We start from the raw sequence: 12782 nt of genomic DNA on the forward strand, positions 1-12782 counted from the left end.
ACTTTTCAGTACATGAGCATTCAGTACAGCATTGGTAGTTTTCATTGTGAAATAATCTTTTAGCTAATACAGGAACAAACTAACTGAGAAGTCTTACATGCATATAGAAAGGGAAGAAAAATATGAAAACATCAAATCTTACACTTAGGCTTATATTTATATAGGTAAAAATATATGGGTAACAATCAGGATAGTAATACAAGAAATTATATAAAGAAGACTAATTCATTATTACTGAAATTATATAAAAATTAAACCATTATTACTGACTACATTTCCATTGGCTGTAATCCTACTGTGATATATTTTGAAGTATTAAACTTATCTCCCACCGTTCCATCACAGTGATGTGTAAAGCAGCTCATACCTTTAAAAACCTCCAATTAGGGCTGTACATGAATACAAATCAGCTGAGATAAACACGGTAATTCATGGCAATTTGACTTTAAAAACAATGTCCCTCCAGAGTTGAAATATGTAGGACCGATCGACTTCTAAGTATACAGGCTGTAAACGGGGCCCACAGAGAGGGAAAGCCAACAAGTCCCTCTCCTCCTAACCCGCCAAGGAAAGAATAACTCACGGCGAACTACACAGTCTACCCTCTTCACGCTACAAACATCCCTCTCATTGGTCCCCTTTCCAAATATCAGCATCTCAAGCCTCTCCTGAACTGTTCACGCCCGACTCCCGCTCTCACTATTGGTTGGTTAGAATCCCTGTCCTTCCGGAAAGAACAAGCCAAGGGGCAGGACGCAAAGCTTCGCAACCTGCTTTTGCCCTTTCTCGCTGAGCCACATTTTCCCACACTCTATCCCAGGGGTCGGGAACCCGCGGCTCGCGAGCCGCATGCGGCTCTTCCGCCGCTGTTCTGCGGCTCCATGAGCGGAGCCACCGGCCCCATCTTCGCCAGCCCTGCAGGCAGCAGGGCGGGCGCATCTTTCGCCCGCGGCCAGCCAGGCCGCGCCGCGGGATTTGCCTCCTGCCTGCCCCGCTGCTTGCGGGGCGGGCGCTCTCCCGGCAGCTGGCCAGGCCGAGCCGCCGGGCCCATCTTCGCCCGCCCTACAGGAAGCAGGGTGGGTGCATCTCTTGCCCGCGGCCGGCCAGGCCATGCCGCGGGATTTGCCTCCTGCCCGCCCCGCTGCTTGCGGGGCGGGCGCTCTCCCGGCGGCCGGCCAGGCCGAGCCGCCAAGCCCATCTTCGCCCGCCCTACAGGAAGCAGGGCGGGCGCATCTCTCGCCCGCGGCCGGCCAGGCCATGCCGTGGGCTTTACCTCCTGCCCGCCATGCTGCTTGCGGGGCGGGCGCTCTCCCGGCGGCCGGCCAGGCCGAGCCGCCGGGCCCATCTTCGCCCGCCCTACAGGAAGCAGGGCGGGCGCATCTCTCGCCCGCAGCCGGCCAGGCCATGCCGTGGGCTTTACCTCCTGCCCGCCCCGCTGGTTGCAGGGCGGGCGAAGATTCACCCGCCCTGCAGGAAGCAGGGCGGGCGCATCTCTCGCCCGCGGCTGGCGAGGCCATGCCGTGGGCTTTACCTCCTGCCTGCCCAGCTGCTTGCGGGGCGGGTGCTCTCCCGGCGGCCGGCCAGGCCGAGCCGCCGGGCCCATCTTCGCCCGCCCTGCAGGAAGCAGGGCAGGCGCATCTCTCGCCCGCGGCCGGCCAGGCCGTGGGCTTTACCTCCTGCCCGCCCCACTGGTTGCGGGGCGGGCGCTCTCCCGGCGGTCGGCAAGGCTGAGCCGCTGGGCCCATCTCCCACCGACTTTGCTGGTTGCGGGGCCGCCGACCCCATCCTCACCTGCCCTGCAGGCGCAGGGGGGGGGGAAGGTGAGTGGGCGGGGGGGGGAGGGCGAGCGAGCGAGCAAGTCGGCGGGGGAGCGGACGGGGGGGGGGGCGAGCGAGTGGGGGGGGGTGAGCCAAATGGCTCTTTGAGGGGAAAAGGTTCCCGACCCCTGCTCTATCCAGAACGCGTTGCAGAGGCTCCGCCCACCTCCCCTTGCGTGACTCGCCGCCGCCCCACCCCGCCTAGTTCCCCCCATTGATTCGAGTGTTCATTTCCTCATGGCCGGCTCGCCAGCGGCCGCGTCTCCGCCCCGTTGGCTGGCCCCTCCCCTCCCCCTATGCCTGCCCAAGTAGTTGCTGCAGCCGTTGCCGGCGAGGCTGGCCGGAGCCGGGGAGGCGGGGCGAGGGCACGGGTTGGGCGGGCGTTCTCTGGCCTTATCGTCGCCCCCGGGACGACTCCTGTGGCTGATTTCTTTCCGAACGGAACCACCTTCAGGGCTGGCCCGGCCTTTCTGTCCGTGGGCGGGCGGGACGAGGGCGTCAGACAGGGAAGGGGAGGATCAACAGCGGCGGCAGCGACGACTCACCGTTGTTGTGTGCCTACCGTCGCTGGAACGTACACTCTTCCCCCTCCCCGCCATCCCTCCTTCCCTGCGCCGGCCAGAAGCAGCCGAGACTCCTCCCCTTCCCTCCCGCCGCAGCAGTTGCCGTGCCACCGTCCTCTTCCCTTCCCGCGGCCCCTATTGCCCCCGCGCCCGAGAGGCACCTGCGCTCCTCCCTACCACTTCGGGGGAAGGACAAGGCCGGAGTCGGCCGCGTTGTCCAAGGTAGGGTGGCCTGAGAGCGCGTCGCGGGGAGGTGGCTCTTGAGGGGAGAGCGGGGTGGGGTGGGGGTCTTTGACGGGGCACAATGGTGGAAATGGGGAGGGGGAAGGAGTAGAGTTCGGGGCCCAGCCCAGTGGGTTGTTGCTTGTGCGAGGGAAAAGATGGCTTGTGTTGGGTGGATGGCCGCGGTGAGCCAGTGTGTATTTGATTGGAGGAGGGAGAAGAGTAAGAAAGGTGAGGTTCCCTGTCACATAATGTAAACGGAAGCTCCAGATTTGTCTTCTGGTGGGAACAAGCGGCAGGAGTTCTCGTTGGTCTGTTTGTGTGCAATCTGTGGGAGTGTTGAGATTTTTTTAAAATCGTTGTGTATTAGAGGGTGGTACTCGTCCCCACTTGAGGAGAGGTGTTGGATGGAGGGCAAGGTGGGGGTGAAGGGGAGGTTCGTGGTTTGGCTAACCAGAAAGCAGGCGAGGATCAGCAGTCTGATGGCTTTCCTATGAGGGAAAGGCTCATCACAGGGTGTCTTGATAACAAGGTGTGTGCATGTTGCTGTGTGGTTGTGTGTAGACCTCCCCTTCTCAGTCTTCCAGAATATAAAAGTAGGGTGGCCAGTTTGGATTCCTGATTCTGTGCTTGGAGTCAACTTCCTGTAAACCTGTATTGCCTTCTGTTGATGTCTGTGTTTTTAGTAACTGCAAATACTTTACTTGCATACTTGGTCTCTTCTGGAGGCCTACTGTTATGTTTTGCCTGGAGAATTGGTTTACTAAACTGCTTGTGTTTTGTAAAGCCAAGAAAGAATTATTTGTAAACTCGTATTGTGTACTTTAAATATGAATATTTTATGTGAGTTTCCTTCTAAAAAGCTTGTGAGGGTTGGTGCTTTCAAGATCTATGCCAACTTTTCAATGTGTTCTAGGTTGTTCTGCATACACTAATAACTGTATAGATTAGAACCCCCCCCCCCTGCAAATTGCAGACACTTCCCTTGAGTAGAAGAGAGAAAGGTTAAAGGGTGACAAGTTTTTTAAACAATAGTTTGTATTATTTTGGAATTATACTTATTTAAGATGTCAAACAATTGTTGAAACCTAGGTCAACCAAAATAACATGCTTGTACCAGGCTGCTACACCATCACATTTCTGAAACTGAAATTAAAACTATTAATACAGCTAATAATCGACCTGCCTTGCACTTATCACTAAAAGTGTAGCATTTGAAGCAGATTGTGTAGATCAGCATGTTTTGAGGGTCTGCAAAATAATATGCAAAATTAAAACCTAGTGTGTTAGAAAACTCATCTGTAGTATACTTACAATTAAACACTAAATTTTGCTTTGTGTTTATTACTTGCAGAAATCTCAAGGGCTTCTTGGTCACGCAATTTGAATGGTAACTCTGTAGCAAAATGCTGCCTGGTTTCTTCATTTTCCTCACATTTGTAAAACAAATCAAATTTGGTACAGATTCTGGCTGGATTATTAGGCCAGGCAGTATATTAGTTTTTCAAACTGCTTCCAACTGGTGTATGATTTCCATAAAACATTTATATCTTGTTTGCACTGCATAAACAAGATTTTCACATTTTTGTAGACTTGAAGCAGTTTTCTTATAGTTTCAAAAATACCTGTGCTAAAAGCTTCATGAGGCTTCTGCATTGTTCCTGTAATGCTGTATTCTTCTGTATTCAGCTGTGACAAAGCATATGTAAGAGTAATACTGAGAAGATATGGTGTAACAGTATATATATTTAATGTCTTGCCATAACCCATAATAATCATGCTTCGTTTCTGTGTTTAGGAAAGCCCTTAACTCGTCATAAATCTCTATTGCTGTTTAAGAACGTTACACAGGAATGAAAGTTTATGTATAATATCACAAATAGTGGTTAGTAGACACTATACCCTTATTTTTTTTCAAGATGTTTTGAGGAAGTTGTACCATCAACTATAGCTCATTCAAGCAACATTAATGCATGTACATAAGGAGTGTAGGATGATTTTGAGATTGTGTGCTCTGCATAAGAAAAGCCCCACTGTATCCATTTTAGTCTAGCAACTTGTTTCTGATGGAAAGCGGTTGGAATTCTAGAGAGCTAAAAGTGAAGTGAATATATCATATGAGGGAGAAGGTGCTTCTTAATGTGAAAGTTCAGTTCATAGTTGCGGGATCTAGTAGCCAAGGTAGCTATATTTCATATATAGTTCAGCCCTCTGACTTACTTGTACACATCCTCATGCTTCACTAAGCTTGTGTGTTTAGCCCCAACAGAATATAGGTAGAATTTTGACAGGATAGATTATCTAGACAGGGGAAGCGGAAACTAAGTTAATCCCTCGCTACTTGAGCAGAGCACATAATTGATACAGCCAAAACTTATTACTGTGCTTACTTACTTATGCATGCCACAATCTGCATAAAAAGCAATGTGAATTAGCAACTGTAAACAATGTGAACTGTGCTAATACTTAACATTCCTTATATATTAGTAAGCATATAATATGGATCTTCCACAAATGCACCAGTTTGTGATTGTGATGAGAATCTGCCAGGTTTGCTTTACAGTGGCTATTTAATTACCCCAGGTACATTGGTGATACAGAGTGGTCTTAGTTGTGATGCAACAACAGTGGGTAATGAAGACATCTTTCATACATGGTAGACTTTGATGGCCTAACTAATATTTTAAAAGGTTTATATCTTTGGGCTGTGCTTTTAGTCTCTAGTAATGGTAGTAATCCATAGTATGTAAAAGCAAATAACATTACGTTATAGAAATGGAGACCTTTTAAAGAGACTGTCAGTAATATATAGACTATATCTCAGTTCATACATCATTGACTGAATGTTAACCCTAAAGCACATCTTAGGAAAAAACTGAAAAACTGTATAAATTAAAAGAATAAGCATCTGATTTTATGTTCACCTTTGACATCACTTCTGTTAACTATTATAGCTTATGTCATCAATACTGAGTTTTTCTGAAGAGTGTTCAAACAAATCTTGGCTTTTTTTCTGTCCTAGTATGTAATTAAAGCTAAAATTCTATAAACAACTGGAATCAACCTCATTGTTTATGTACTGTGATAAGCAATTAAAACTATTTTAGTAGGTATGGTTTTGGTGTATATGCAGTTTTTTGTTATACAAACTGTCAAATTATATTAATCAGACATGTATTATTTTCTTCCTGCAAGGAATGCAGAACAGTAATATAGCTGTACTATGACCTGGTGAGCTAAGGTTAGGCTGAAATATGGTACCTTGACTTAAGGGCAGCAAACTTCATAATTTAGGAATTTGAATTTAGTTCCCATATTAAACTTCATCATTCTCATTACTGTTGTGTTGGTCGTATAGTCAAAATATTTGAAAGATTAACTACTGTCAAATTTTTTGGATAAACATTGATTGCAAAAAGAATTTTAAAATATTCTTATTGTTAGCAATATTGTAAAAAAAATGTATGTAAAATCTTAGTTTCCATTCTGGCACTCTAGAAATGACCAAGACCAGTCCAGAACTTGATTGAAGCACAGCAGCTGTAAAAGATTAATGTATTTTTAAAAGCAGGTGGAGAATGAAGTGAGGATGTGTTGACTCTTGCAGGGCTGGGAAGGAAGGAGAATTCACTGCTTTCTGTTAGATGATGTCAGTGATGCGGCTGATGTAAGAGAATGTTTGGTTTTGTGTAATACTAACAAGTTATTTCCACAATAAGTGTTGCAGTGATTCTTGAAACTGAGTAGTATTTTACTTTGTAGTTTAGTAGATTCGCATGTTCAAGCTCTTCTGGAATCATGTCTTCAGTAACTGGTGGCAAGAAACTTAAAGGGCTAAAAGGTTGGGAATACTTGAACCTTTTCTTGTATGTCGTTTTTACTTCCAGAGCTGTCTGAAGTTCCTTTTCTATACATTCAAATTCACCTTTAATGGCATATCCCATTTCTATCATTAGGGCTCCAGTAAAGGCTAGGATTAAAACGTCTTAACGAGAAATATATGTTTCTTCTATCCGTCTGAGTTTGGCCTCAGCCAGGCTTGGATCCAGCTCTAATCTGCAGGCTGAAAACTGCACTTCTTGCACCTATATTTTAAATTGAATTCCTAGTTGTTTCTTTAATGTGACTACATTTGAAAACACAGGCTTTCACATGTAGTATAGGCCTCAGTTGAAGGGAAAGTAAAACAAGGTGGTATTTAGAAATGGGGTGAAAGATAGTGCTTCATGGTATTTCACTGCTGCTTTTCCTAGGATGACTGTATGACTGCTTTGTTGCTATATCTGACTGGTGATGCTGCAAGTTTGAAACCACTTGTCTCTCATGGTAGTTGTTTGAATGGTAGCATTCCTTAGTTTGTATGATTGCTTGGGTGCTTTTTCATTCCATGCCACTTTCCTCTTTGCTTTTATTTTTTCAGTTATTACAGAAGTTTTCTACTGCTTGGGACCAGGGGTCTCCAATTTTGTTGAGAGTGTAGGTACTTCTGGAGTTTTGAAAACATTGATTAGCATTACCCCCAAATGGTTGCCATTTGAAATTTAGGTTTAGTTATCCAATATTGGGAAGTTGTAAGCAGAGTGTCATTTTGTTTTAGTATATGTGATCCCTGAATGCAAAACTGTGATATCTCCTGGACTGTTCTGCTCCAAAGAGATTGAAGAAAACCAGGATTAGCTCTTTGCTTTGGAACAGTATATTTTGGGGAAAGGAATGAGCACCAGAAAACACATTGACAAGCACCATAGTCACCATGTTGGGAATCACTGTTAGCCTTTTTGAAAGAAAATTGTCACAGTCCCAGTGAGAAGAGGCGAGATTACATGGATAGAAGAAGGCATTAATAAATTTATCCTCTGTTCAGAGTGAGCAAACAGCCTATTACATTCTTGTTCAATAGGGCAGTTAAATAATTTTTTTCTGGCCATGCAGAGAACTGAAATTATGCCTGCTTTACTATAGGCCACCATTTATTTCTTTAGGATGTTTGTATGCTATCTCTCTAGACCCATGGTGGCGAACCTATGGCATGGGTTCCAGAGGTGGCACTCAGAGCCCCCTCTGTGGACACGCGCAGAGTCACACACACCCCCCCCCCCACATCTAGGCTGGCCTGGGCCGCTGGGCTTGATTATTAGTATTAAACTTAAGACCTAGTTTTGGGGAAGCAGTGTAGGTAACCCTGTTAAGCACTGTTAAACCCCACTGATTTTCATGCGAAGAACTGAAGCGCGATCCTTTACCTAGGAGTAAGCTCAGTTGCTGGCAATGGGGCTTGCTTCTGCGTAAATCCTCCTAGGGTCGTGATTCACCAGTTGGAAGAGGTGCACGGTTGCTTCAAAGCAAAGCCACCGACTAGCACCAAGCTTACTCCCAAGTAACGCACGCCTCAGAGCCAACCGTTTTTTCTAAACTGAAACCTCAGTATTCAGGTTAAATTGCCATGTTGGCACTTTGCGATAAATAAATGGGTTTTGGGTTGCAATTTGGGCACTCGGTCTCAAAAAGGTTCGCCACCACTGCTCTAGACCTTCTTGGGAGTGGCCATGGCTCAGTGGTAGAGCATCTGCTTGGCATACTGAAGTTCCCAGGTTCTAGCATCTCGAGTTGAAAGGACTGGACAGTCGGTGATAGGCAAGACCTCTGTCCAAGACCTTGGAGAGCTGCTGCCGGTCTGTGTTTACAGTACTGACTTTGATGGACCAGTGGTCTGGTTCAGGATAAGGCAGCTTCATGTGTGAGAATTTTGTGAGTTCTCATAACAGTAAAGCACAACTAAACGCAATAAAATCAACTCCAAATAAATAATATGAATAACGCAATCCAGGTCACTAAAAATCATGCAGACAAAAATCACATACTATCACAGAAAATGAACCAGTAACATTCATTAAAAAATTCTTAGGCTAAGAACAGACCTAAAAACACCTAAAAATATGAAACCCCTTCATTTGAAGCCTGATAAAAGTAAATATTTTCCCTGGCTTTTAAAAGATAGTAAAGTAGGTACCATGCAAGCATCAAGGAAAAGAGTGTTGCAGTGACAAGGTACTGTTATCCAAAACGCCCTCTATCTGGTTTCTAGCTATCCTGTCTTGAGAGCATAGAGAGCAGGGCTTCAGAAGAACATCTCAACTGGTGGTCTGAACAATATGGTGGTCATTCAAGTGTCCTGAGACTGTAGCATTGAAGGTCTTGTCAGAAAGAACCAGCACTTTGAACTGCACCTGAGAACAGATGGGTAGCTGTTGTATATTTTTTAACATGGCAATGATACAATTCCTATTCAGTCCTGATAATAAGCCTGACCACTACATTCTGATCCAGCTGAAATTCCTGAACAGTTTTCAAAGGCAGTGGCTAACAGTAAACTGAATGTGATCAGAGCATAGATAACTGTGGCCAGATCATATTTTTTGAGGAAGGACTATATCTGGTGTACCACTTGAAGCTGACAAAAGGTGCTGCTCCCACTGAGGAAACCTGAGCCTCCAACTGTAAATAACGACAAGTCTTGGATTCCACAAAACAAATGGACTGACCAAAGGGATTTCCTGTTTGTCTTAACTTGGTGGTGTTTGTTGAAAAAAGAGGAAGCTTTTGCTGAAAGAACCAACCACTTCTGCAGTGCTCGCCTACTCTTGAGATCTGGCCTGGACAAGGTTAGAAGACTCAGCTTTAGCTGCTAGAGATGCTGAAGCACCAGTCTCTTACTATGTTTACTTAAGTGTGGTCTTTTTAATAGTACAATCCAGAGCCTGATCACCAGGAAGTAAGCCCCACTGATTTCAGTCCAGCATGTAGTATAAGGGAAAGAAAAAGCAAACATGCTGCTGCTTTGCACTAGCAGTCTTGGAGTAAGCTTCTGAGATCTGATAAGATCAGGCTAGCCTGGGGCTGCCCAGATCAGGTGTAAACAAAATAGCAGGAAATGTATGTTTTTCTGGTCAGAGCTCAGTTTTTCATGAATCAACATAGAGGTTAATATGATCCCTCTTTAAAAAGTACCATTATTGACAGCAGAGGCAGGGAGCAAAATCCATTTCTTGCGCCACTCAGAAAGCCCACAGTACAGCATCGTTTTATACCTCAGCCTATCAGTTTGTACCAAGGGCAAGAACAGCAGCAGCAACCATTCAGTAACAACCAGAACAATTCTCGATAAGAATTGTATATTTGAAAATTACAGATAATGTTACCTGTATACAGTCCATATTCTTACAACTTTTTAATGCTCACTCAGTGTGACAAAAACCACATAAGTCTCAGAAGAGAAATGGCAGAGCATGAGAGGGCAGCAGAATGGATGTCATTTTTTTGACACACTCCTCTTCTGATTATCTACTGTTGTTCCAATGAAAGGATTCAGATCTCTTGTAAATTAAGCTTCTAACAGGAGCATCTCATCCCCCTTTTTTGTTTTCTTTGTGTGTTTGAGTGAGGAGAATTAGAACTGCCTAGCAAAATGATTATTTGTATGCACATTTCTTCCAAGAGCTCAAGGAGGTATACATGGATCTCCCTTTCCCATTTTATTCTCCCAGAGACCAGGTGATTCCCACCCCTTTTCTCAGGGAGGTAGGATCAAATTCCTGTTTCCTTGCAGTTGGGATCATCCACTTCCAGTTCTTCTCCTTCCTCTGACAGGGAGGGCACGTATGCTGTAGACTCCTAGAAGCTTGCACATTTTTCTTCCCAATTTCTTACTCATTTTTCCTTCCTTTACTGCTTCATTCTCTTATTGCTGTTCTGTCCTCCCCCCTTCTCTAGTTTTTTACTTGGTTAGGGAGAGATAGGGGAGCAACAGAGTTCTTTGATGGTGTGAAAACAGCCCACTGATGACTTTCTCCTAGAGGTATAGCTAGGGGACCCTTTTAGAATCATAGTATTATAGAGTTGGAAGAGATCCCAGGATCCATCAAGTCCAACCCCCTGCAATGCAGGAACACACAATCAAAGCACTCCCGACATATGTTCATCCATCCTCTGTTTTAAAAACTCCAAAGAAGGAGACTTCACAACTATCCGAGGCAGTACATTCTACTGTTGAACAGCCCTGATGGTCAGGAAGTTCTTCCTAATGTTTAGGTGGAATCTCTTTTCCTGTACCTTGGATCCACTACTCTGTGTCCTAGTCTCTAAAGGCAACAGAAAACAAGCTTGCTCCCTCTTCGACATGGCATCCCTTCAAATATTTAAACATAGCTATCATGTCCCTTCCTAACCTTCGCTTCTCCAGTTTAAACATCCCCAGCTCCCTAAGCCTCTCCTTGTAGAGCATGGATTCCAGACCTTTTACCATTTTGGTTGCCCTTGTCTGGAGACGTTCCAGCTTGTCAATATCCTTCTTGAATTGTGGTGCCCAGAATTGTACACAATATTCCAGGTGAGGTCCATCCAATGCAGAATAGAGAGGTACAATTACATCACTCGATCTTGACACTATACTCCTATTGATACAGCCCAAAATTGCATTGGCTTTCTTGGCCGCCGCATCACACTGCTGACTCATGTTTAGTTTATGGTCTACTAAGACTCCCAGATCCCTTTTGCATGTAGTGTCGTCAAGCCAGGTGTCACCCATCCTATATCTGTGCATTTCATTTTTTCTGCCTAAGTGTAGTATCTTACATTTATCTCTGTTGAAATTCATTTTGTTTGTTTTGGCCCAGCCAATTGGCCATGCTGGCAGGGGCTGATGGGAATTGTAGTCCATAACATCTGGCGTGCCAAAGGTTCGCCACTCCTGTAAGGGATGCACACCTACCCATGCCTCGACGATCTACTCATTCAATCCAACTCAGAGGCCTAGTCTTTGGCTGGCACATAGGCAACCATTGACCTACTGCGGCAGTTCAGCTTTCTGATAAACCTTCAGAAAAGGTTTGGAGCAGGGGTTTTCATCGATTCATTGTGCAGCGTATACCACCCTCATCCAGAATGGTACAAGTTGACCGTGTGGCTGTTAAATGGGGAAGATTTGAGAGGTCCAGCTATTCTTCCAAGGTAACAGAAGTCCTGCTTGCCTCTAGATGATCCTCCATGGTCAGGATCTATAATGCTACCTGGAAGACTTTTGTCAGGTGGGGCAGAAGGAAACAAGTCTCACCAACATTCCCAAGGATCGCAGCCATCCAGGACTTTCTCAGAGATAAGTTTGATGCCGGATTGTGGAGAGCTATCCTGAAAAAGCAGCTTGTCACTCTGGCCGCGGTGCTACCTCATTTTAGGGGTCTTCCAATCTCCAAGCATCCTGATATACTGTGGTTCCTTAAGGGGATTAGTCAGATTCACCCTCTTCAAATTCATTGTTCCCCACTTGGAGGTTATACAATGTCTTATCAGCTTTGACCAAGCTTCCCTTTGAACCTGTATAATCCATTTTGCTTAGATTACTTTGCCCAAAGATGCTCTTTCTTATAGCCCTGCCCTCGGCCAGAAGCATTTTGGAACTCAGAGCACTGTCCATCAAGCTGGAGCTGTGCATATTTTATCCTGTGCTTTCGTCTGACCCTGCATTCAAACCCAAGGTTGCTTCAAAATTTCATCTAGAGCAGGAGATATTTCTGCCTACCTTCTATCCCACTCCTCATCCTAAGGATTGCTTGTGATGCAGCCTAGATGTTTGGAGGGCACTTAAGGCCTTCATTGTTTGTTCCCAAGATCAGGAAGTCAGAGACTCTTTTCATCAACATCAGTCCTCCTAACAAGGGCAAACCCATGTCCAAAACTTCTATCACCTCTATTCTAATATCCTGCATAATCAAGGCTTATAAAGCTCAAAATTTGGACATTCCCTTGAATATCATCGTTCATCTATCAGAAAATCTGCCACAAATGCAACCTTAGCCATACATGTCTTGGGGGTGGAGATTTGTAGGGTTGCCACCTAGTTATTTGTCTCGACTTTTGTGCATCACTGCAAGATCTGTACCTGCAGTTCTGCAGATACCACACCTCAGCATGTGTTAGAGGACTTGAATGACCCTCTCTTATTAGGGGACACTGCTCTGGAAGGTCGGAACACAAGGTGTCCTTTGGTCTCTAGGAGAATGGACCGTTGGATACTGATTGTGAATGGTCCTTCTCTTACAAGGTCAGGAGGACATTTTGGCTCTCTTGTTGTCATCTACAAAAGCGGTAGTAGGTAGCTGACATTAAATATCCCTTTCATTTTATT

General features: G+C 45.3%; 1 protein-coding gene across 7 annotated transcripts in view; it reads left to right on the forward strand.

Moving 5' to 3' along the window:
• The first annotated feature begins 2165 nt into the window (after positions 1–2165).
• CSNK1G3 (casein kinase 1 gamma 3) overlaps positions 2166–12782 on the forward strand; it is an 83802-nt gene continuing 73185 nt past the window's right edge. For 3 of the 7 annotated variants that reach the window (XR_007245005.1, XR_007245004.1, XM_048502838.1), the window contains exon 1: positions 2166–2602. The gene's annotated coding sequence lies outside the window, so the exon portion shown is untranslated. The remainder of the gene's footprint in view (positions 2603–12782) is intronic. The other 4 variants (XM_048502834.1, XM_048502836.1, XM_048502837.1 and 1 more) reach the window with 2 other exon arrangements.

Source organism: Sphaerodactylus townsendi, linkage group LG07 (genome assembly GCF_021028975.2).
Source record: "Sphaerodactylus townsendi isolate TG3544 linkage group LG07, MPM_Stown_v2.3, whole genome shotgun sequence".
Taxonomy (NCBI): Eukaryota; Metazoa; Chordata; class Lepidosauria; order Squamata; family Sphaerodactylidae; genus Sphaerodactylus; species Sphaerodactylus townsendi.